The sequence below is a fragment of the Siphateles boraxobius genome, unplaced genomic scaffold (genome assembly GCF_051911475.1).
Source record: "Siphateles boraxobius isolate OS27281-9 unplaced genomic scaffold, OSU_SipBor_1 37, whole genome shotgun sequence".
Classification (NCBI taxonomy): Eukaryota; Metazoa; Chordata; class Actinopteri; order Cypriniformes; family Leuciscidae; genus Siphateles; species Siphateles boraxobius.
In genome coordinates, this window is record NW_027508997.1 from 682501 (window position 1) to 708788 (window position 26288).

General features: G+C 36.8%; 1 protein-coding gene and 1 long non-coding RNA gene across 2 annotated transcripts in view; one reads left to right on the plus strand and one right to left on the minus strand.

Moving 5' to 3' along the window:
* runx3 (RUNX family transcription factor 3) overlaps positions 1 to 26288 on the plus strand; it is a 59985-nt gene that overhangs the window by 773 nt on the left and 32924 nt on the right. The window lies entirely within an intron of this gene.
* LOC143702938 (uncharacterized) lies at positions 19945 to 23539 on the minus strand. The gene is made up of 3 exons (XR_013190673.1): positions 23434 to 23539; positions 20862 to 21006; positions 19945 to 20202 (listed from the first exon to the last, which is right to left on the minus strand). It is a non-coding gene; the product is annotated as an uncharacterized LOC143702938 (long non-coding RNA).

Sequence of the window (26288 nt, forward strand, 5' to 3'; positions counted from 1 at the left end):
TTCAAGAAAAGGGCAGTTTTGTTTTGTTACAAACTGACTGATTTAAATGTCTTTGTTGATGTAATAAAGCATCATATAGATGTTGTGTGTCGAGCCTGTATGGCCTTCTGAGTGACCGTCTTAAGGTACAAATGAAACCTAGATCAGGGTATTCAATGCACAAATCTGTCTTCAGATGTAAACTGCATCTACAAACTTGGAGTGCAAGTTACCTGCACATTTATCCTTAAGATGTTTGTTTTATAATGCTCGCAGTCTGTTTGGAGCAGTTCTGATGGGTTTGCATCATAATGGCCTGCTCACCGCAAGCATTAGCACTATAAACGCACTCTCAGCGCAGGGCGCAAGGGAGGAACCAGCTAGACCAACCTTTACTGGAACTCACAAACCAGTCAACTTCTGGAGCCAGGGCACTCTCGGCCTTTCTGTGGTCGCTGTGTATATGTGTGGGTACGAGCCCAAGTCAACATTAGTGATTTACTGGCATCTGCATCTCCTGAGCGCCTCAGAAGAGGCCATTTGTCACTATGGTAACATCAACATGTGATGAGGTGCTTCCTGTCCTAGAATTGAGGTTTTGTTTTAAAAACAATGGCGAATCATTATCCTCATGTAATACTCATTTAGGGTGGGATGGTGAAGTTTAAAGTTTACGTGAAGTCACACATGATCCTTGTGCTGTGTTGAAAACCTTTTGTGTGCCCGGTCAAAAATAACCGGCCTTTTCAAAATTGCTTGTAAATCGTTTATAATGCTATATTATCACCAAATATTGGATTCAATCTTTTTGTCAACTTGTTTTCTTTCAATTAGGACATGTTTTGTATTTATTTCTGAATCTTATTGATCATAAAGTTCATCTCTGAAAAAGAAAGCCTGTACTACTCAAAATAGTTTGTTTGTGTACATAAATGTGTGTGTGTGTGTGTGTGTGTCCACAGATGCACAGGTCCAAGGCCTTTATCTTTGCAAGCACACATGTAAATATGTGAACATGATGAACATGCTTCGGAACACTAAGTGTTTCTCTTATTTTCGATCTTCCCCATTCATTTTCAATGGGTGGTCATTTCTGACCAATATAAGCTCAGATCAATATGGCCTACAATCAGTCAAAAATAAATACAAATCCTAATTGATATAAAACAAGTTGACAGCTTTTGAAGCAATTTTTTTGTTAGGCAAGTTATTTTTGACTGGGAATACCACAAGTGCGACTTTGTGCCATTGGGTTCAAGATAAAAGCCTCCTGGATGAACATTAAAGCACACTAGTGTGATAAATTGTACAGAAAATTAAAAAAATGTATTCAATGTTGTCAAAATTGCCCACAAATAATGCTTAAAACTAGGGGCGCACCGATACCGATACCAGTACTCCTGTGTACTCATAAAACTACCCCGATACAACCGCACTGATACCACTTCAAGGGGCCGTTCACATATCGCGTCTAAAACGCGTGGCAAGCGCGGCTGCACCATTTCCGTAAAATGTTTCTCCTTCTTTCCACAAGCGCTTGCGCTCCATTGGCATCTGTCGTTGCTATGCAACCATGAACATAGGCACGCCTGGAAAAACGAGCGCGCCACCGCATGCTTCTATTATGAGCGCGATTGCCGTGCATCTACATTTGAAATAACGAATTTGCATGCCCAAAAAACACGAAATGTGAACGGCCTCTTAAGGTAACGTGACATTAGCCTAACCTCTCATCAGATGAGCAGGTAGTCGGAGGAGGAGTAATGTCAGCCGTTTGGAGATATTTTAAGATGAGCGATGATGGTAAAAGTAGAGCAGACTGCAAACAATGCTCAGCTAAATTACCAAGAGGAGGGGTGAGAAATAGATCCTTTAACACAAGCAATTTGATTATACAAGTTGTATAGACCTATTTACTTTGTTACAGACAGAAAGGGAACAACATCTGATGAAAATAAAACATTGTTAAAAGAACTGTAATGGTATTATTAAGTACTCATATCGGTACTTGGTATCGGCAAGTACCGAAATGCAAGTACTTGGTCTGAAAAAAAGTGGTATCGGTGCATCCCTACTTAAAACCTAATAAAACTCCAACACAACATGTGAACTTACCTGGTCTAATTGTGCAAAATGGCTGTCTTCATAATGATTATCTTAGTCAGCTGACATCACAAATCCCCCCAACCACCTGTCATTCTCCCAGTATTTGTAATCTCCAGTTTTCACAATCCAGTCAGTTCCCAATAGATAAATTCAAGTCCCCTCCTACATTTTTCATAAAGTTTTACTTAGAAATTTGTAATATTAATGAAGTAAAATTGGTTTGAAACTACATTTCATGTTGAGTAATTTGTTAATCATTTTGTCTGATTACACAAATTTCATATAGCCTATATAATACGTACATATAATTTTATATATAAAACTTAGAGCAATAATCCACTCCGCGCTATGTTTTGCCTATTTCTTTTTTCTCACTGTTTTGAGTGGGTTATTGCTTTTATAAAATGCATGTAATTGCCTGATATAAGATGCCAATGTTTAATAAAATATGCAGTTTAATAAAACGCTTTTATCGATAGTGACTTACATTGCACTCAAGGTATACATTAGTTCATGCATTCCCTGGGAATGCTTTATATTAATCATAATAATTATTCTAGCAAGTAATATTCTTTAGAGTAGGCTATTTACTGTTGCCAAGCAATGTATGTTGCACATTAATGCAACTGCCTGAAGAGCATCTCATCCAATCAGAATTAAGAGTCAAAACTGTTTTAGAAAACAAGTTGTGTAACTTTAAGATCAAAGAGCAAATCATCCCTCGCCAAAATCACAAGTGATGTTTTTTAGTCTGGTTAAGTGACGACAGCCAGGCCTGCAGAGACTAAATATATACCGCCTGCCTGCGTTGTTTTTCTTCTTCTTTGCAGTCCATTTCACATAGATGACAAAGATCCACAAATATCCCACTCATCTGCTCACATGAAAGCGTAGATGGTTAAGTAATTGATCCTCACATGTATGGTTGAGTCTGTGTTTACATGCATCGGCAGAGCTCTGAGCTGGTTAACATTACTGTAGAGTCTGGGATGGATCTGTGTGTGTTAAAGTAGCTCAGAATTGGACAGAGTGAACACTGATGTCATCCACTCTATGAAGTAAACAGTAGCTAAATGCTAGCAGGGAGTTTTGTTTTGCTACGTTCCTGTAAACTCCAAGCATGCTGTTCCACTCTCATTGTAGTGCTCACTCACATTCTACCTGTTCAGTAACTTCAGTCATTGAACTATCTTGATTGATCACTAATCAGAACATTTGGGAAGATGTATCACAATGGCTGTGGTGGTTGTGTCCCAGCAGGATGAGCAGAGAGTTTTTTTGGTCTTAAATAAGTGCACACAGCCAAAAATTAGAAAGAAAAAGAAACACAGAGACGGAAAACAGAAGTGTTAAAAAGTGTGTTTGCTTTAGTAACAGTTGCCAAAATAAGAGTCTGGGATGAGAGAGGTACCAGCTCCAAACTGTTTTGCAGGATATTTTTAACCCGTTGTTTTCTGAACCAATATAATATAATTTGCAACCCAAACTTATTTCTGTAATTAATTTATTTTCATGAAAAAATGTAGGCTGGGGCTTGAGTGTATTTCCAGAATATCAGATGGAGTCAGGTGAGTGAACAGGAGAGTTTTTTAATGACGGATGTAGAGTGTCCCAATTGACCGTTTGCAAAGACCCGCCCCCTTTAGTTACAGTTGCTATGTCCGACAAGCCACGCCGCTCTCACGCCCACCATGTTCTCACGCAGTGAAAAATACATTGCGGAGCAGAGAGGACACTGACAACACGCTGACAGACAGGACAGTTCAGGTTACTTTTGATATGAAACAAAGTCTCACCTTTCAAATTTGGTCATTTTTTTTAAAGAAATTTAAACAATAAATACAGTTTTGTGGCTCTTTAATGTGTCTGACAGATCGCCGTAGAGCCTCAGTTAAAACTGCTCTTCCTTCTAGTTCATTTATAGCATTAAATAAACATGAATGAACATAAGAAGGAATGTTGTTTTAACCGCGGAAAGACGTCAGTACACTCCGTTTTTCAAGTTCAAATCCTCCAACGTTAATCTACTAACTCCTGACTGCTTTGTCGGACAAAAATGGCAGATTCGGCGGATGGCGGATTATGATTGGTCAGATCGCCTGTCAATCAAACTCCCTGCGAAGGGTCAATTCACCTACTTGTGCACTTTTCTATGTCGTTTTGTAGTAAAAACTATGCAAGGAGTGTGTTCACACTGAAAATTCCAAAAAGAATGTTGGACACTTTATGAACTCAACTGTTGCAGCTTTAATTACGTAGCAGAGGGGGAGGGGCTATCAGATTCCCATGTTGAATGACAAAAGAACCTTATAAGACATACACTTCACAGTTGAGTACAGTGCATAAGTACATAGTGAATAAGTGCATAGTGTATAGTTTGTCATTTTGTACACAATTTTGTTTTACTAGCAATAATGTGCATTGATGAGTCGATAACAATTAAGTGTAATAATGGGTATTGAGTAAGTGAATAGGCTCAGTTTTGATTTGGTGTAGACTTTCAACAGTTATAGATCTTTTTTCCTTTCTTTCTTGACTACAAGTTCTGAATTCTGCTTTTTCTGTTTTACGGCTGTATTTACTATTGGAATTCATTTGTGAATATGCAATATCTTTTTTCAGTTTTGGACCATAAAAAAAGGAAACCAAAGTGTATCAGTTAAAGAGCCTAAACCATTAACCAGACTAAAATGCATGTTTGAGGTTTTTCAACTGAAAGCAACTTAAAAATGACATATCTTTAAATATTTGTTTTGTCAAATTGTTTTGTCTCAAGATGCACATCAGTAATGTTTTTTTTTCTGAAGCCATGTTTACAAAAGCTACTTAAATATCCTAACTGAACTGAAGCATAATCCTGGCTTAATCTAAGCCCTGTCTGTGAAACCAGGCCTATGTTATCCAAGTTATCTAAGTTTTTCAGATATCCTACGGATTGTATACATAAACAAAATCACAAGCTGGCATGCTTTTGGAGCCATTCACATTTTGTATATGAAATAATACTTTATTTTAGAGCATCTGCTGTGTTTTTATATGGGTTTACAGTAAGTCTAATAAATATAATGATGTCAAGTCAAGTCAAGTCATCCTCATTTATATAGCGCTTTTAACAATGTAGATTGTTTCAAAGCAGCTTTACAGAGATAAACATATAATTTAAGGTAACAGAGATTGGTTTGGTTTTATAGTGGTTCTTGAAAAATGTTTTTTCCAGCTAAAGTTAGTTTTGATTGATTCACTTCCGTCTAAATGATCATTTGTTGCTAAATTAGGGGCCGCTGAGACGACACCGTTCTCTCTAAACAGACTTTAAATGTGAACCTGTGATAGACGAATATAAGTTTGAATATATGTGCGCAGGTTTCTAATTCCTTACAAACCATGCCTAAACAAACTACTTGTCTTGTCTATAAATTTTGATGCAGAATTTTATTTTATCTTATCACTTTGGGTAGATACGCGAACCGAAAAATTCCACAACGCTTTATCTGTAGAGTGGTATAGGGATCCTCCATAGGGAGAGGCTAGTTGGCACTTCTAGCATGATAAGGCGATCTGAATAAATGAAAACTATGTGTGGTATGTACATTAATGTTTACCCTGAACATATATATTTCACACACAATTTATATATGCTAAATTAACTGCAATGTTTTTCCAACATTTACAATATTTGAGTAAATTCAGAAGTTTTTATAAATTCCAAACTGAAGCTCAACTTCATTGGAAAAAGACAGACAGGAGACATAGGCCTATGCCACACAGGAAAAATAAATAAATAAATAAAATAAAAATAATAATAATAATAATAATTAGAATAATATTTTTAATATTTAGTATTTTTGTCTTGTTATCCAGTACAAATATTTAACCATGCTTAGAACTTGAGAAGCAAAATTGCATATTAAGACAATTATTCAGATAATAAAGCTTATTTTTCTTACCCAATTGAAAAGTTTGATATTGATTTATGCGTAAATCTAACAAACTTTGCTGAGGTTTAGGAATAAAACTACTACATTTGCCTTTAGGGAAAAAAATTATAAACTTAATTTAAATACATTCTGTTTTTTAAGTAAAAATTTACTTGTTTTAATGATGCTTAGACATTTCACTGGAAAACACAAGACAAAAATAAAAAGATTTTTCGCAGTGCAAATGTCATTGATGTACGATACAGAAAGAGTCTCGTAAAACGGTTCACATGCAAGCGAAAGAGTGAGTGTGAGAAAGAAAATTGATGGAACAAGTCGAGAGGGTTTGTGTGCGTGTGTGTGTGTGTGTGTGTGTGTGTGTGTGTGTGTGTGTGTGTGTGTGTGTGTGTGTGTGTGTGTGTGTGTGTGTGTGTGTGTGTGTGTGTGTGCGCGCGTGTGTTGCGTGTTAATCTGATGCAGACTCTGTTTGCTTCTGCTGCTCACCAGCAACCACAATGAGGTCACACCTGTCGCACTGAAACAGCAGTCTAAAACACACACACACTAAATATATAAATATATATGAACGTATTCAATCCAGCATACTTGCATTTATAGACGCATACACAAACACAACCACATTCACTAGAGTATGGGTCTGCTCACAAAAATAATGCAATGCACAATCTTAAACATGCAATGTAAAAATGATTAATTTACGTGATAATTTACGTAGGTCTAGGAACACCACTAATGCATCTCAATGCATTTTTTCTACATACCCTTATAAAGATTTTTCTTATTTGTTCAAATCAAGAAGCACAGCTGGACTCGCATGCAGTATTTGAGTTCAGATAGCCTTAGCCCTTACTGAAAATTATTTTAAGGTTCAGTCCCATTTACTTTCTTGACCAGCATGCACTTGGCTATGAATTATTAAGATGATTGCATATCTTAGACTGTTTGCACAGTTACTGTTGTTGATTTTGTTTTCATATTGTTAGTAACTTGTTGTCTTGTGGTGCCAAGATAAGCTTGTTCCTCTGAGTAAAAAATACATAAAAAAATCTGTTTTTGGTCAGTTGACTTTTACCCTTGTTGCGTTTCATATACCAATTTTTGAGGTGTGGTGTGTTTTTTGTCTCATGATTGTTCATATGATTAGTTTTCAGAAGTTAACAATATTGTTGCTCTGCACAACATGCACATTTCTCATTGAAAACATGAGATGGATATATTATTGAACAATATTAAATGTCAAAAATGATATTTATAAATTAAACAATTTGCATAGAACCAATTGATTCAACTTAAATCTTTTTAGAGTTGCATAATATGAACAGTTAATTGATTTATTGATGACAATCATTAAAATTCAGTCAAAGGCATTTACTTCTAATTCACCCAAAAATAAAAATTCTGTCATCATTTATTTACCCTCATGTTTTCCCAAACCTGCATGACTTTCTACTGTGGAACATAAAAATAAATATTGTCCATAAAAATAATGTTAGAGAGTCAAACAGCATTGGAGCCCAAAGTTCTTCAAAATATCTTCTTTTGTGTTACACAGAAGACAGAAATGCATTTAGGTTTGGAACAACATGAGGGTGAGTAAATATTGACAGAATTTCCATTTTTGGGTGGGTTAACTATCTTTTTAATGATTGAATTCAACTCAAAAGCCATGCTAACTGTTACCTTCAGGTTTCCACGAACTCCTCGTTTAGGACAGTCTGCAATAGGGCTGGGTAAAAAAAAAAAGTCTGGATTTTAATCGATTCTCATTTTTATGAACCGATATCGGTTCTTAAATCCCAAGAATCGATTAGTCTATTCTGTTTTCAGTTGATGAATGACCGGGACATTGTAGCTCGCCTCCCATCCAATAAATCCCAATAAGCTTTGTGCTTTCAAGAGAAGTTCAAGAGAAGCGGCACTGTGGAGCGCACATGAACGGATCATCTCCTCCACTTTAGTACCAGTTACAGCAACAAATAAACATGAATGAGCCTCTGAAGGTATGTTTAAAGATACAGAACTTACCGAAATTCGTATAATGTTTAATGTAATCGCTCAATCAGGATACGTCTACATTAATCTGGATAGATTTTTCCTTGAGAAGATGTACTGCGTCTGATATATATCCAAAATAATCGAATGAATCAAAATCAAATCGGGTCGCAAGCTTGTGAATTGAAATCGAATCAAATCGTGAAAATTGTGTCAATACCCAGACCAACTTTGCAAGCATGTGTACACATATCATGCATGCACATACATAGGTGGAGTCAACGTTTGAATCCTGCCACTGTTTTCGGGGTTGAATTCGACATGACCTTACATAACACTAGCAGAACTCCAGAGCAAAGTAAAACTCCATCAGTTGGAGCTACAGAAAACATTTATCATATTATGCTCTGAAGTGTTCATGGCAGAACTTAAGGACACTGAGTGCTTAGATTTACCAATGCAGCATGTAGGACATTCAGAAAATTCAGATGTCTGCACAAAGTTTATTAATTTCATAAACACATGGTTCTTGCTCCTATAAATTGATACTTCACTGCGCTGGAGCACATTCAAAAGCTTTCAACTCCCACCCATTACCCTCTCGGCCCCTGAAAATATCAGCATCCATGGCAAGAACTGAATTCTGTAACCAGATATTGAGGGTCTGGATATTGGACAGGGAAGAGCATAATGAAAACTGCATGAGGGTCTCAGCGGAGGGTCTGGCTTCTGTGTCTAATTTAGCTCAGAACAATTCCTATTTATAAAGCACATGGCTCTGTTGTGGGACTGGAGTTGATTAGGGAAATGTCCCAAGTAAGGGGGAGTGTTTTGCAGAGATTTCTATTCACTGGTCCTGAAGCTATAGTGTTCAGGGCTGGGTTTCCCGAAACCTTCTTAACGCTACGTCGCTCTTAAGTTACACCATAAGCTGTACCTTATCGTTAATACGTGTTTCCCGAAATGTTCTTAGTTAAGTATACCTTCTGTAAGTCATATGTTGCAGGTCTATACGAATATAATTCATATAATTTGTTTTAATACACCCAGACAGTGTTCGATTAGGCTAATTAAAGTGTTTTCATGCAAAGAATACAATTGTCATTACTCTGATTGTTGTTAGATTTTTAATTATATTATCCAAAGGTACATCAGCTGGCAAACCATTAAAGGCTTAATAGTCTATTTAAAGGGAATGATTGTGGTGGGGAGTTTGCTCAAACTATGCAGGCGATGCAGCGAATAGTTGTTCTAAAAGACAGCGGCGTCCGCGGAGCGCTTTCAACGGCCAGTGAAAGCATATAGCTTTCTATATGCTTTCATAAGTTTTCATAAGTCCTATTCGGATGCTAATTGTTTCTCATGGGCTCGTATACGGTATTTTAAACATTTACAGGGGAAAGTCGGTGATTTTATTGCCGTCCGAATCCATAATGTCAATGTTTTTTCTCACCCAACCCGCATAAAAATCCCTGCCAAATTACCTACTGTTTTTTGACACACAGTTCGTGTGGTAATTTAATTGTCGTCTGAATCCACATCTCTGAGTTTACAAGGAGAGATTCAAAATTCACTGTTTAAATCCTTTTTGATCACTGCCGGGCACCGTACGTAAGATTTACACTTTTATTATTGAAATGCTGGAAAGTATTTAAAAGAACAATATTTCATCGCAGCTCCACCTCACCGAACAAAAATGGGAAAGAGAAGAAAGCACGTAAAAATTTAAATGGTTATTGTGGCAGCAATAAATGATACAATTTTAAAATATGTAGGCTACGCTATTATAGGCTATTATAGTTTGAATTATTTTCTATATTATCCAATGAGCCCTAATAAATACAATTTCAACTATTTCTGAAGTGCTTCTTTTATAAAGAACACGGCTTTCTCACATAACCCAGTGAAGCCGCCCCTGCATGAGTGAATAATTGATTCTCGAGCCATAGATATCAACCAATTCAGCACCATCGCCACGGACAGCACCTGGTAACGTCGGTGCCTTAAGCAGCTTTCTAAGGTATGGTTCGGGGAACACGCCTAGAAATGGTATACCTTTAGTTAAGTTATACCTTAAGAGTCTTCGTACCAACGTTATCGGGAAACGCAGCCCAGAGCTTGTGTCATGGCATCTAATGGCCGTGATGAAGGAGAAATGGAAACGCTTCTTTTTACAATAGAGTACTTACAGTGTACTTACCTAGAAAGTACTGGGTAATAGGTTTAGGTTTAGGGGTAGGTTCAGGGTTAGTACCTAGTTATTACCCAGTTATTACCCAGTTATTGTAATTACTATAATAAGTACATAGTATGTAAATGGGAAAAAGGACTGTAAAATGAAGCGTTATCGGAGAAGTTTTTACAGTTATATTCTATTTTCTGAGAGGGTATTTAGGGAGCTGTTATTCTATCTTTTATGTACATTTGCATTTATTATTTTTGCAGACGTTTTTGTCCAAAGTGACTTTAAATATGAAGGAATGTGTTTGAGGATGTCTTGAGTTGTTTGCTTTGCCATTTCTTGACAAATTCTATTCAGACCTCGAATTGTTTCTTTGCTATACCTTCTTTTAATGAACAGTTATACTTGGCAGAAGATATTAAATTTGAAGTTACATTTATACTTTTTTAAAATGTAAATAAAGGATAAAGTTCTCAAACTCAGTGCTCAGCTGCTTAAAGGAGCTATATGTAAGAATGTTCATGTATTAATCGATTTTTAATTGCAGATGTGTGAACAGCTTGCAACGAAACTTAAAAAACAAGACCTTTTCCGACTTCCTAGGTTGAAATTAATGCTTATACAATGTTCAGAATGATCGTTAACAGTATATCACTGCAAACGCATTTCCAACTTTTTACTTTAAAGTGAAGAACAAAAAGAACTTCGCTGTGAGTATATCAGGACCTTGAATGATGTTCAAACTCTTGTACGTTACGTGCACGAGCAATAAGTTGCTGGCTGCAGTTTAGTTAACGCTAATAACAAGGGTTTCTGAATTCTACATTAAAGGGATAGTTCACCCAAAAATGAAAATTCTATCAGTAATTACTCACCCACATGTTGTTCCTACCCCGTAAGACCTTCGTTTATCTTCGGAACTTTTTGATTAAATCTGAGAGCTGGATCACTCCTCCATGGGTTTCTAAGGGATTGAAACTTGTTCCCCGAGAAGTTATTAAAGACATTGTTAAAATAGTCCAAGTGACTACAGTGGCTCAATCTTAATTAATTTCCTTCTCTGTGGGCCTCGAGTCAGTTCACTAGTTAATGGCGTAGTGCTTCTGTGTTGTACGTCACACGTAGTCTCACTATGTGTGTGATGTGTGTGACGTACAACACAGAAACACTACGCTATTAACTAGTGAACTGACCCGAGGCCCACAGAGAAGGAAATGAATAGTTGAAATAAAGTCGTTATTTTTGGGGGTTTTTGCGCACAAAAAGTATTCTCGTCGCTTGATAAACTTAAGATTTAGCCACTGTAGTCACTTGGACTATTTTAACGATGTCATTAATAACTTTTGCGGGGAACAAGTTTCAATCCCTTAGAAGCCTATGGAGGAGTGATCAAGCTCTCAGATTTAATCAAAAATATCTTAATTTGTGTTCCGAAGATGAACGAAAGTCTTACGGGGTTGGAACAACATGAGGGTGAGTAATTACTGACAGAATTTTCATTTTTGGGTGAACTATCCCTTTAATGTCCTTATACACTCTTAAAAATAAAGTTTATTTATTGGCATCCATGGAACATTTGCAGTGCAGTAAAGGTTCTTTATGGTGGAAAAAGGTTCTTCAGATTAATGAAATGTTCTTCACACTAAGAAAAAAAAATTTTAATTAAAAACTGTTTATTGGTAGGTTCTTTGAGAAATCAAAAAATTGTTCTTATACAGTACGGCATTGCTGCACAAACTCCTTTTTGAAACCCTAATTTTTAAGAGAGCAGCATCCTATCCGTACATCATAAATTGTGCTACTCAGTATAGGAGAGACTTGACTTGGTGTGAGCAAGTTGCAAATATTTCAAAAACAAAATTGTAAAATTGTAAATAGACACAAATATAGGCCCACTTTTTGTATAAAATTGAAGAGTTATAATTGAATGAACGAAGAATATTTATTATCGTCTTGTTGGAATGTTTTTCACTGAGCATGTGGCAATGCATTATTGGATTGTCTCCTCCACTAAGAATCCATTCAATGTAGTCTGAAAGAAAATATCTCACAAAGCAGCAATTGCCTTTTGAAAGCCTTTCAACTTTGTAGTGTGTCTATACATACTTGAACATGCTCACACGGATAGTTTATCCCATTCATCATTTACTCACCCTCATGTCATATTAATCCTGTATGACTATCTTTCTTCTGAGGAACATAAAGGAGATCATTTGAAAAAAAGAAATTGTGTTCATAAAATAGGACTGAAAGAATAAAGTTTGGGATGTGCACAAGGGGGAGTTATTACGACAGAAGCTTTCGGGGAAAACTATTCTTCTGCCGTGACTGTAGTGGATAATTCACTATAGTGCCATTGCAGCAACATTGTGATTGCATTCTTAACTTGATTTATAAATTACACTGAAATGCAATGATTAAACAAAAACAAAAAATCAACAAAATCACATTTCATCCATTACAATGTGTTAGTTAGAAGGTTTAAGATTTTGCGTTCACATAATAGTATGTTTCGGGCTTAAAATGCTGCTTACACTATAGGTTTTGGAAGCAAGCCAGTGTGTTTCTTTTGTAAACCAGAGTACTAGACCTTGAAAAGGCCATTGAGTGTGGATCAAAAGTGTTTTTCATGTATGTGTGCTCTATTCAGTGGCAGCAGTGTACTGGGTTCACCCAGAGTTAGTCTGTGTTTTCAGCGCTTGGGTGTGTGATTGTGTGTGACAGCAGCGAGTGAAGCCGAATCCTGGGTGTATGCTAAACACATTACCACAACACACATTGAGTTTGAGGAACAAGGTGTTCGGTGGTCCTTGCATAACGATCTGTCATGATATGAGGAGGTAGAGGGATGTCAATGTCATTTATAATGTCTAGACGAGCTATTTTTGAGAGACCCTCACTGCAGTGGAACAAACGTCATGAAGTCAGGATGAACCCTTCCAGAATATCCACAGCACTGGAAAGCTCAGTGGAAATGCTCATAAAATAGTTTCTGTTTGATTCTCTGAGCATGTTAAAATAAATGCATCTAACATCTTTATAGCTCACATGTTCCAGTGAGTAATGGACCATTAGGACAGATTGCAGTCCCACAGAACAATTTTTTTCATGCTTATGAAACTGTTCTATCCACCACTAGTAATATTCTTATTGCAGTACTGCTCGTTGTTGCTCCTTATGATTCATTGTATATATTTGTGTTTTTTTAAGTTTTGGAGAGAATTTATGCAAAATGAATAAATGAATGCACAGATAACTGAAAATGCATGTATTGCCGCTTAAAAGTCTTAAGATTTTTGAAATGTTTTTTGAAAGAAGTCTTTCATGCTTATTTATTTGATCAGAATACAGTTATATTGTGAAATACCCTTGAATTTTCAGCATCACTACTCCGGTCTTTAGTGTGTCCTTCAGAAATCATCCTGATATGCTGATTTGCTGAACAAGAAGCATTTCTTATTATTATGAAAGTTGAAAACAGTCCATATTTTTGTGAAAAAGAATAAAAAAAGAAAGTTCAAAAGAACAGCATTTTTTTAAAATATTAATAATTTGTAACGTTATAAATATCTTTACTGTGACTTTTATTTGTTCTTGCTGAATAAAAGTATTAATTTCTTTAAAACAAATCTACTGACCCCAAACGTTCGAACTGTATGTATATGACGTGAACTTGTATTATCTGTAGTATATATAGCATTTGACGTGCTGATATCCAGTTGACCATCGGCGTGAGAAATCAGCCTCTAGCAGATCTACATGTAAAAATATACAGTGAGAAGGTCTGTGTTGGGAGTGACCTTGTGGTGTGACATACAATGCTGATGTTTATGTTATGTTTTAAAGTGAAACATTTTGGAGTGACAGGAACTGAAAGGTTTACACCCTACTTTCAGTGAGACCATCAACAATTGACCGCCTTTTTCTCTCCATAAACCGTAATGAAGAATCTACACTTCCATGCAAACATTTGGACAGACCTCATTCTTTATTACGATTATTTTTCACATTTTAAGCATCTAAACTACACTCAAAAAAATAAATTTGGCCTCTTGTTAAATTTAATTAATTAAAATAAGCAAAAGTAACACAATTGTTTAATATTTTGTCACAACTTAATTTAATTGTGTTCAATCAACGTAATATATTTAAAACTGAAGTTTACTTAATTCATTTGTGTGAAAACTACATGAATTATTTTTGTTGACAACTAACTTGGCAGTGGATCTGTAGATCCCAGCATGCTTTGCAAGGGACTGCATTAGGAGGGTAAATTTAGGGATTAAAATGTTATTTTATGTGTTTTTCAGTAAATGTAAAGATGTTGTTAGTTGATGTTAGTATTTAATGTTCAGTTATGTTAGAAACTTAGAGGACTTTATGTAATGTTTTTGAATTTTGTGGTTACCATTATGCAGAAGAGTGAAGACTGTGTTTAGGATGTGGAAACTCAGTATACAGACCATATGCATGAAACCTCACTTGCCGACCTGCATAAGTCATATCTAATATTACTATGCGAAAAGATGTTTTATTTAAATCGAATGCTAGTAGCTACTATCATTGGAAGTAACTATTGAGTCAAACTAGCTAAAATTATATTGTTGGAGATTTTAGGGAGGACAAAAATTAAATCTGGGTAACTTGACAAAATTCTATCTTTAGGAATGACACAAATATTTTAGTAGTCTTGACATAATTAATTTAAGTTCATACAGCAAGATTACAACAAATAATTTCAAACAAATTCGATTTTGTTGGATAAATATAATTAAATTTCGTGGAAAACCTTTCCTTAATTGAATTAAGTTGGTTCAACAGATTATTTTTTTGAGTGTATGAAATAACATAAACCTAAGTTTGGGAATGGATCAAAACATGATAGAAATGAAAACTCTTATATTTGAGTTTCTTCTTTGCTTTCTCTAGATGTTCTCTCCAACAACTTCAAGAGGTACATCCTATAGGAATATTTTTAAATACTATTTAAGGAATTGCAGCCTGACACTTGCTGGCTGCTTTTTCTTCAATATTCGGTCCAATGACTATTCATCTATTAAAAATATATAATTAATATTGGGGTTGCAAAGAAATTCACAAGTAGAAAATACACTTAGATTTCTTTACCAATCAAATTTTAGGCATGTAAGCAGAAGCCTTTAGATCAAAATGTTTTTAAAATCATGAAAAACAATAATTCAGAAAAGTGTGTCCAATGTTTTGACTGGTATCCAATAAAGTGAGTTCGGGGACGATTATATGTTTAATATAAGACAGGATAAGTGTTTGGGACTAATGTGAATTTTATGTGAATTAAATGTTATTTATTCTTATTTCTTTGGAATTATTTTGGTGCCGCTAGTGCCACATTTTGGCTTTAAATACAGTATATACAAGTAAGACTTAATATCGAAATTCAAGATGTAAGAAAGAAGACCAAGTGAAAGACTTTCAGAATAGAAAGCACAAATACAACTGCAAAAGAGTCTGAATGAACTGCAGAGGTTTATTATTTAGTGTTAGAGGTTTAGAACAAGAATATTTGAGGAATATCAATAAAGTCCTGCTTTAATGTGTTTACAGATTGGACTATTATAGTAATTTGACTGTAATAAGAACAAGCGATATAAAATCTGCAGCGAAGTTGTGCAGAGCCACAGACCAGAGGAATTTTATCAGACGGACCAAAGAAAAGCTGGTCAGTCTGACTCTGTGTGTCTTCAGCTTTTCCGGTGTCATTAAAATGTCATTCTGAACTTGTTGTAGTTGAATATGTAACTTAATGATGTGTTTTAGTCAGTCCTAGATCTTGCTGTTGTTTTTTTTTGTCTCGTAAACTAATCCTGTATTTTCACCACACATCTCGACACCTGCTCTTAAATGCTGATAAGCTTGTTTTCCATTAGTTTCACTTTCAGACCTCACCCAACACCTGATTGAAAGTGTTTGAGAAACTAACAAACATTCGCCATTTCAAGCAAACACACACAGAACCTCCCAAACACACCCTATAACTGTTATTGCTACGGCCCCACCAAGATGCAAAACCACTAAGAACATTAGTGCTGCATTTTTAGCTCCGGTTCACACTGTGTTTTCACAGCGTAACTTGCACATTTCCACATTAGGACTTTAACCCTCAGAGATCCACTGTCAGGAAATTGGAAAGCGTCTTAAAAGCAATTCAGTCATGTCTACTTTCACTAATTATAGGTTAATATGACATAAAACAGTAAATAACTTTATGAAATATTATATAATGTTACCATTTAAATCTCCCAGCATGCCATATGAGGGTTTAAGAAACTTAAGTTTGGTCAAAAATAAATGGAATACATGGAAAATTAGAATTCGCAATGATTGAATTGCCTCGTTAAAAACGTGCCCTGGAGCGTCTGCGCACAATCGTTTTATTTGTCATGAAAACCTCAGTCTGATGCGTCATCATTGTCTCAATTATCCGTCTGAAAGTGTGCAAGACTGATACGCGACGGAGACTCTTCTACCATGAGAACCTTCACAAACAGACAAAAATCCTTAATCGTCTTCAAAACCTCTCCCTTTCTCTCTCTCTTATTTGCCAGAGTGCAATAAAACAAGTTAATTATGGCGTTGAAAATATGAGGATAATTATAGGATATAAGATGATGGTCGCCCTGAGGTTATGAGTTCTTGATTCTCTCTGTTCCTTTTTGTTTTTTTTGCTTGCTAAATCCAAGGCGCCCTCCCCAGAAAAAGCTGAAGTTGTTTACAAGCGGTTTATTGACTTGTGTTGGATGATGGGAAATTTTCAGGTTGATGTTTGTGAAAGGAGTTCTTTAGGTGAATAAATATTTCGGATGATTATTTCAATGCATCTGTGGTTCACTCCAGTTAGAATGCCATAAAGAATTTTTTTTTTTTTTTTTAAGAAGGAATAGTCAAATTTTTTCCTCCATGAATCACAAAAGGAGATCCTATTCAGAATGTCCATGCTGCTCTTTTTCTTACAGTAAAAGTATATATCAAACAAGGAAATTGTTAGGTGGGACTTTATTTTATCTAAATTATTGATTGGATTGTATAAAGTGTCTCTATATAGCTATGCAGACGACACACAGCTCTACTTATCCCTATCGCCTAACGATTACAGCCCCATTGACTCCCTTTGCCAATGCATTGATGAAGTAAACAATTGGATGTGCCAAAACTTTCTTCAGTTAAACAAAGACAAAACTGAAGTCATTGCGTTTGGAAACAAAGATGAAGTTCTCAAGGTGAACGCCTTCAGTCTAGGGGTCAAACAACTAAAAATCAAGTCAGGAATCTGGGTGTGTCTCTAGAGTCAGACCTTAGTTTCAGTAGTCATGTCAAAGCAATAACTAAATCAGCATACTATCACCTGAAAAAAATTGCAAGAATTAGATGCTTTGTTTCCAGTCAAGACTTAGAAAAACTTGTGCATGCTTTCATTACCAGTAGGGTGGATTATTGTAATGGACTCCTCACTGGCCTTCCCAAAAAGACCATAAGACAGTTGCAGCTCATACAGAACGCTGCAGCCAGGATTCTGAGCAGAACCAGAAAACATGAACCCATCACACCAGTCCTCAGGTCTTTACACTGGCTGCCAGTTACATTTAGGATTGATTTTAAAGTATTATTACTGGTATATAAATCATTCAATGGCCTAGGACCTCAATACATTGCAGATATGCTCACTGAATATAAACCCAACAGATCACTCAGATCATTAGGATCACATCGGCTAGAAATACCAAGGGTTCACTCGAAGCATGGCGAGTCTGCTTTTAGCAACTATGCCAGTCGCAGCTGGAACCAGCTTCCAGAAGAGATCAGATGTGCTCCTACAGTAGTCACATTCAAATCCAGACTCAAAACACTTCTGTTTAGCCGTGCATTTACTGAATGAGCACTGTGCCACTGTTCGTCCGACTGTTTGCACTGTATTTTATTTTGTTTTAATTAATCTGATTTCATTTGATTATTTCTGTATTTTATCTTTTATTCTAAACTGTTTTAATTATTCTGATTTCTTTTGATTATTTTAATTTCTTCTATGTAAAGCACTTTGAATTGCCATTGTGTATGAAATGTGCTATATAAATAAACTTGCCTTGCCTTGCCTATATGGTGGTTTGAAGGAAGAGGTTGAAAATTAAGAGGGCTTGGTGACATCAACGGCAAAAGAAAATTGTTGAAATTGTTTGAGCAAATTATTACATGTATAAAAAGATAAATTACAATCTTTTTGATTTGGAATAACGTGGATGAATCATCCATAATAAGACCAGTAACGTGCATAGTGGAAATATAGAGCCGCTGTTTTGATTTCATGTTGGACTTTGAAGTCGCAAGCTAATTAGACAAATGCACAACATCCAATTTTATGAAGTGTTCATTTTAGATGGGCAGCCCTTAAACTACAGTAATCTAGTTTCTTTGAACAGTTCATAAACTAATGGGAACTTGAGACGGTGGCCTTTTTATTCATCTGGAGTAATTTTAATTCACGAGTGAACTATAGCTTTAGATTTAATTTAATGTCTGGCATAATTTATTCTTCAATTGCGCACGTGCTTGACCTGAGGTAACACAGCAAGTGTGTTTGTGTGTTTATGGGGCTGCTACAGTTCCTTTTTTGAGGAAAAGCCCCAGACAAACAGACAGGGATTCCCCTTTCTCTCTCTCTATCCCTCTCTCTCTCTCTCACAGACAGACACACACACACACACACACACACGCTTTCTCTCTTCCCATTCATCTGCCCTTCCGTGTCTGGACTTTGGTCAAGCCGTCTGAATCGCTCTCACGGCATTCCCACACAAGTTGCAAAATCTGTCAAGCTTTCTTTCATTCTTGCAGGCAGATGACAGACGTGATCCTGCTGACTCGTTATGTCACAGTGATGACTTTGTGATTTCGCTACATCTAGAAAACTTCATGACAAATTTGTACACGGTCACTTCCTGTTGGACATTCCATGCTTCATTTATCTGTCGTCTCTTTGAAAGTGCAAAAGCCAAATGTAGGAAGTGAATTTAGAGTGAACATTTTACAGGAACAGTCCCCTTAATGCAGGCTTTAACTGCTTTTTTTACTCTAATGCATGGAATACTCCATATTTGTCTCAACAGAGTTCACAACAGATGTTTTCTTTAGAATACGGTTACTTTAATTTGTACTTTACCGAATTTGTTTTATTGAATTTCCTAACTTTCCTAATTTTGTATTTATTATATAATTTAGGAGTTGGTACTTCAGAGGATCAGCACATTTTTACATTTACTTCTTAGGAAAAATATGTTTGCATGCAAAAATTAGCTGAGCAGTGTGAAAACACTTTTATCGGCCACTGATAGGAAGTCAAACTTGGCAAGCCCATTATGAGTGATTAAACATGCAGCAAGTCTCTTAACAAGGTCATTTAAAAACTCAATGGTAAAGACTGTACATGCTCTCAAACTGATTAGCTCAATTAACAGTAACAGAACAACACCTTCCAGCACTGTGACTGAGTTTACAAACACACCAGAAGAGGGCTTGTTGACATCAGTCATAAAGGAAAGTTATTCAGAGGCAGAATAGGTCAAAACCAGTATAGACGGAAATTTTGTTCAAGGTCATATTTGAAATTCAGAGACTTTCACAGTTTACTGCATATTACAAATGTGGAAATCATTAAAATGATTTCGTTTTTATGCACTTAGCAAATGCTTTTTTCCCAAGCGACTTACATTGCATTTGAAGGTCTACGTTTTAGCACTGAATTCATTCTCTATGATCTTGGTGTGTTAAGTTGTGCATATGCACCTTGCGCGTTGCAGTCAGAAAATCTGCATCAACATAATAATGCGTGTTCACAGCGTACGTTCATGCTCTGACAAGCGTGCTGTTTTGATGAATTCCTCTGTTTTATGTCGACCTACTTTTTAAATTCCATCATTCCTTTTATATACAGCATACCTCCTCCCTCTCAGACGCTTGCGAGATGGAGCGCTTCGTCTGAACAAAATAAAAGATAAACATGTGGCTTTTGTTGCAGGCATAAATGAACGACAGCATTCCGCATGAAACCACATGAAAGGCCTTCCATATCTCACACCATTTACCCTCTTTCTTTTCTACAACTTTATCATGCTTTCAATTTTCTCTTTTGCTCAGCATTTGTTTTCCTCTCATGGTTTGAACTGGCCATTTCATATCTATCTATCTATCTATCTATCTATCTATCTATCTATCTATCTATCTATCTTTTTCACCCTTCTCTCTGCCTCTCTCTCTCTCTCTGTCTGTGTGTCCCGGCTGAGAGAGGCCCCACCGCACGCAAAAACAAAGGGGCATTGTATTCTAGGTAAAATGTGGTAAGCAGACGCTGGTGGACGGCCCTAGCGGTTGCTGGCAGGCAGACACACTTCCTAACGCTGCCGGCACATGAGCAGTTGCTTTGGGAAAGCCCTGAGTTATGGCGGCTGTGGCGAGGGGCATTTATGAAAGCGGGACATGGCTTATTTTGGGAGCCAGTGGGGTGGAGTGTGAATTTAGGCCCCACCGCAAGGTCACTTCATCTCTTTCTTTCTCTCTCCCTCATTAAGACACTGGTTCATCCATCTATTGTCAGGGTGGGACCACCGTGTGCCCTCTGAAACTCGTCTCTCACTTACTCCATCAAAATGGTTCCATCAAGTCTGAAAATACATCTCAATGCAGTGGCTCAGGGGTCTTTTCCAGGGGCTTTGAAGTTTTCCTAGAGGGTCAGATTTCCCAGCGGCGGTGGTGGACTACTGCGGTTCTGCTGTAAAAATAGAGCTGCATAATAGAAATGTATGCCAAATGAATTATTATATAGATAGATTATAAAGATGTATTATATAGAAATGGGATATCTTTCAATTAAGGGAATTGTTTTAGTCCCCAAAGATAAAAAAAAGTAGTTTTAAAGGTGGTGTGTGTATTATTTTAAACACTTTATTCTTTATCCATGCTTAGTGTGGAGAAACTATAAATAGGCCATTTGCAAACATTGAGGCATGTTCAAAACATTGTTCTGTGTGTTCAAGCATCACAACCAGACAAACCCAGCTACACTGAATGAACCAATGATGTGTGTTTGGGGGCAGGACAATCTATTTGCTGAAACCAGTTTGTGAACAATCATTATTTTGTGTTTTTATGTGGTGGTGCAATAGGCACGGAAATTACACACTTCACGTTTAAAGGATACATCTTATAATATAGAAAACTTTGTAATAGTGCCTAATACCTTATAACTCAAGGCTTACACCAAAGAAAATTAAAAGGAATGCTTCTTTTTTAATGCCTGCTACAGATTTCGGCAATACTATAAGATCATTACAAATCACACTGTAGTGTAACACATGGATCAATCAAAAAATGTGGGTACAACATGTGTGTAGACTGTACGATGATGACACCTATTGATTCGTAGGCTACGACTCAAGTTAGTATTCGATTATGATGATTAAAACGTCATCAGCATGCGCTCTAAACAAATACAGGTGAAACTCAAAAAATTAGAATATCGTGTGAAAGTTTGTGTATTTCAGTAATTCAAATTAAAGGGTGAAACTAAAACATTTAGTATATATAACTATACATATGCATGATTATACTTTTCAGAGGGCCGACATTTCTGTATTTAAAATCCTTTTTTTAGTTGATTTCATGTAATATTCTAATTTTCTGTGATTATGAATTTGGGGTTTTCATAAACTGTAAGCCATGATCATCAAAATTATAACTTTTGCACGATATTCTGATTTTTCGAGTTTCACCTGTAGAGCAAGATAAATCGCACTTTGGCAATTGTGGTTATTATGTGCGCTGAAAAAAAAAGAGGTGGAAGTGAAAGGAGATTATGGATGTGGTCATGGCTAGGGAAAAGAGGCCAAATTGGCATGCCAATTTTGCAAATGAAGCTTGAGGTAAGTAGTAGTTTTAGGTTTTAGCGCCATGTCGTGTTGATAACCATTTCATGTTATACTTTTATTGGTAGTCAGTAGACGTAGGTCGTAGCAGCAAACACACTGTGAGATAATCACTGCTAAATTTCTGACACTGTCAGAAAATGATTACAGACTATCTTTGGTCACAAGACTGTGACAATGACCGTCTTTGATCCTTCATGACTGTATGACGAAGGACCACCGTTTAGGAGCCACGACCACAGAAATCACCATGATTGATCATCTTTCGTCTGGGACCGCCCAAAATGGGCATCAGAATCAATCATAACAAGTGGTCTTTGAAGAAACCCTCAACACACAAATTCCCACACGTAAGGTTGTGTGTGTGAGATGACATCATAGACGTACGACAGAGTCATGGTGATTCTCATGTGTTGTGAACTCATAAATGAATGCCACTGGTCAACCACAGTCACAGACGCAAAAAGTGCTTGGTCAAGGGTATGATTAATGAAACGCTGTACATTGTCTGACCACATATGAAAGAACATTTTAAAAGAGCAGACTTCAAGAGGAAGTGACTTTTTGGCTTGAGAAACACAAATGTTTTAAATGAGATGGGAATTTTGGTGGGAAAAATCAGCCTGCTGTTTATTACTTCAGTGAAATGTGTTGTAGTCGTTTTATGCAGTAATATCAAGACTGTTTAGAACCTTAAGACTGGTGTGGTATTTTTAAAGGATTTTAACCCATAACCCATAATTTGCACCAAAAAAAGGCATAATTTAGTTTTATATGCACATTGTACACCCTTTCTCTGGCTCGTAGAATTAAATGCATTATTTTCCTGCTGTGCCTTGTAGACCCTTACAGTATGTAAACTTCCTCTGCACATTTTAAATGAGATAAAGCACTGTGCTGAACTTCTGCAGAATCTTTTTGCTGGGGTTTTCTTTTAGAATTGTATGTCTTCTGTAGATTTTAACTGCCAAACAACTTTTCTGAAACACATTATTACTGTAGATCACAGATTCAGTATCACAGCTTCAAACCATAGTGAGAGACAGTCATCTCACGAATAAGTGTGTGGGCATGTGAGTGCAAATGGGTTTGCAGGTGTTTGTGTCTTAACAGATCATGAGCAAAAATAAGTGATTCAACCTGATGAATTAAAATACTATAAAACTCAAAACTGAATTGATGTTGATGTTTATGCATGAGGACATGTTATGCACATTTAAACAAGCAGAAAGAGCCAGGGAGACCGTGCATACACTAGCATATGTGATGATTGCAAATCAGAACTTACTTTGATGTTTCCTGTGTCTCCAGCCAGTGATGCTTCAGCTGATGCACAGGCCGTAGCCTCCTCTAGGGGCCAGGAGGGCGACTATACCACCATGAAATTAGTCCAAATCCAACTGAAAGAGGAAATGACATTCCATAAAACAGCATTTGATTTATTTCTCAAGGGAGGCATTTTTCTCAGACAGTTCTTGCTGCGGAGTCTCAATATTCCTAACAGCGTAATAAATCTTAGTACTTTTCAACCGCAAACATTAACTCGGATCTCTCTTTGTAAAACACTTCCTGCATGCTCCATGAAAAACAGACTGTTTTGATGACACGTTCCATTATGCACACTTCTCTGAGCATTCTTAGTTCATAAACATTTCTTGTAAAATAGATACTTCTAGTGCATTCACCTGTGCAAAAAAAATGCACAAATTAGTATTTGTATCTTATCACTTTAATAATGAATTAGAAGGCTGGTGTCACTGAGAAGGCTGGTGTCATAGACACTGTCATCTGAACCCATCAGATATTTCATTGAGTAAGGAGTTTTTTGAGAGACTTTTAAAGTTTATTACATCCTAGGCAGTTCCTGAGAGGAAATATGGCGTTAATTCTGTGCTCTGCGACGGAGTGAGCGCTTCTGGACAGAAATACAAAGTAATTGTTTGTTTTACGTTCACTGAAAAGATCCATATACGCTTTGAATGCCGTCATCTGTAATATTTCTGTGCAAAAAAAAATTCAGATTCATCCATCAGCAAAATATGCTTTGATCTGACATGCTTTACTTAAAATATAAAACAAATCATGGCTTAGAGTGAATCATTCACCACACGCTTCACTGTATTTGACAAAAGACGGTAAACTAAGCTTCATTACAGTCAACAGCACCGAGAGCGTTTATATATCCTATTAATATGAGCGTGCATTTATGTTTTTTCCTCATTTGAATGTACATTTATTTACAATGTATTAGCTGCAATGAAAATGAAAAGATGACATCACAAAGACGCACTGCACTCTAGATAGGACGCTGTGATGATGTCATAGGGACACCTGATATGAGGTGGGGCTGAAATTCAAGCATGTAAACGGGAGATTTAGAGTTGACTGCAGGTCATCCATGCTGCTTTCTCAGGCAGACAAACCCACAGTTGAAACACAAGGAGACACTGTACGGAAGGAATGCTCTCTGCGGCTTCCAGACTTGCTCCCTCTGTAATTTGTAAATGTACAGAAATGTGCTGCCGCCCACAGAGGGGGGAAGATAGCAAATCCACAGACTTATGTCAGCATTTTATGCCCCGATTTGATTTGTATCTGCGGGTATGGAGGCCTGTGTGAGTGTGTTCGTGTTAGGGGTGATGACTAATAAAGTAATGTTTTACCAGAGCATTTTGGGCAAATATCTGTGGTTTCTTCTGATTCAGTATTCTTCAGACTGTCCTGCTGCTTTTGCAAGAAATCTAAGTGGGTTTATTTGTGTGTGTGTGTGTGTGTGTGTGTGTGTGTGTGTGTGTGTGTGTGTGTGTGTGTGTGTGTGTGTGTGTGTGTGTGTGTGTGTGTGTGTGTGTGTGTGTGTGTGTGTGTGTGTGTGTGTGTGTGTGTGTGTGTGTGTGTGTGTGTGTGCGCGCGCACGTCAAACGTGATTTGCAACAAATGCATGATGTTTATGGAATAACATTTAAATAGATTCTCCAAAATAATCACATCAGCAATGGTTAAACAATGTTCTGTTTATTTAACCACTTTTGGCCCTCAAGTATTTTATACGAGTTTTGTTTTTCTTTTAGTAGATTCTTGTCTTGGAGCTGCAGTGTTAGTATAAGCGTATATTAATGTCCTATGATTGGAGCAGACAGTGTGAGCCATATTTGCACATCCTTTGCAATAAATCTATTCCCTCCCAATTATGGAAAGCAGTTTGTTGATGTTCAGGGATACTGTATCGATCCTGTGCCCACCAGTCTTTAAAAAGAATCTTTTTGTTTGTGTGCCTTTTTCAGAAAAACTACTTTAATATATTTTAGAAAATGTACTATTTAAAATAAGTTCCTTGTTTATTACGTCATACTTATCTCAAATAAAGTAGGTTTTACTTTAATCATCAGATCATTTAATCTTTCATACCATTTACTTTTTAAAATGATTAGTTTATTTTATAATACTGTGCATTTTTGCAAGTCTGAAAGGGAAGGGAAATTTCTTTTCTTAAAAAAGAAAACCTTACCACATTACATGCAGGGACTTCACGAATCAGGATGTTTGTACAATGCATAGTGACAAACAGGTTTATGAAAGAGCTGTGTTGGATTTAGATTTGGATTTTGTTTTTTGGGAGAAAATCAAATCAAAAGGATCTTTTACTCATGGAGGCATTTAACCCCATTGTACCCTTGTAAAGAATGATGGCATGTGGTTGCTCTCTGAGTCTGTGACTGGAATATTTTTCACTGTTTGAACTTGAGGCTGTTTTTGAGGGCTCGTGCCTCTTTGTTTGAACTCACATCATTCCTCAGCACTTGATTACTCGATGTGTATTTGACGCGGGCTGTAAGCTGCACGCGCCTCACTCAGATCGCATATCAGAGGGGCGCGCGTCATTAGGGAGGGCACGTTGCTGCGCGACTGTAACCGTAGAAACTGCGCGCGGAGTCTGAATATGACAGGCGCGCGGAGTCAGTCTGAGCGCGTGCGGTCACATATTAATTATAAACAGATGCTGAAAAATCACCGATATATGCATCCAAAACCGCCCCTGACCAGCTTGTGTTTGGGGAGGTTTCTCGGCACTATCGTGTTCAGAATAACAATTTATGTTGCAGTGTCCTTGTGACGTATAGAAAACTGGCGACAAAGCATAGCTCA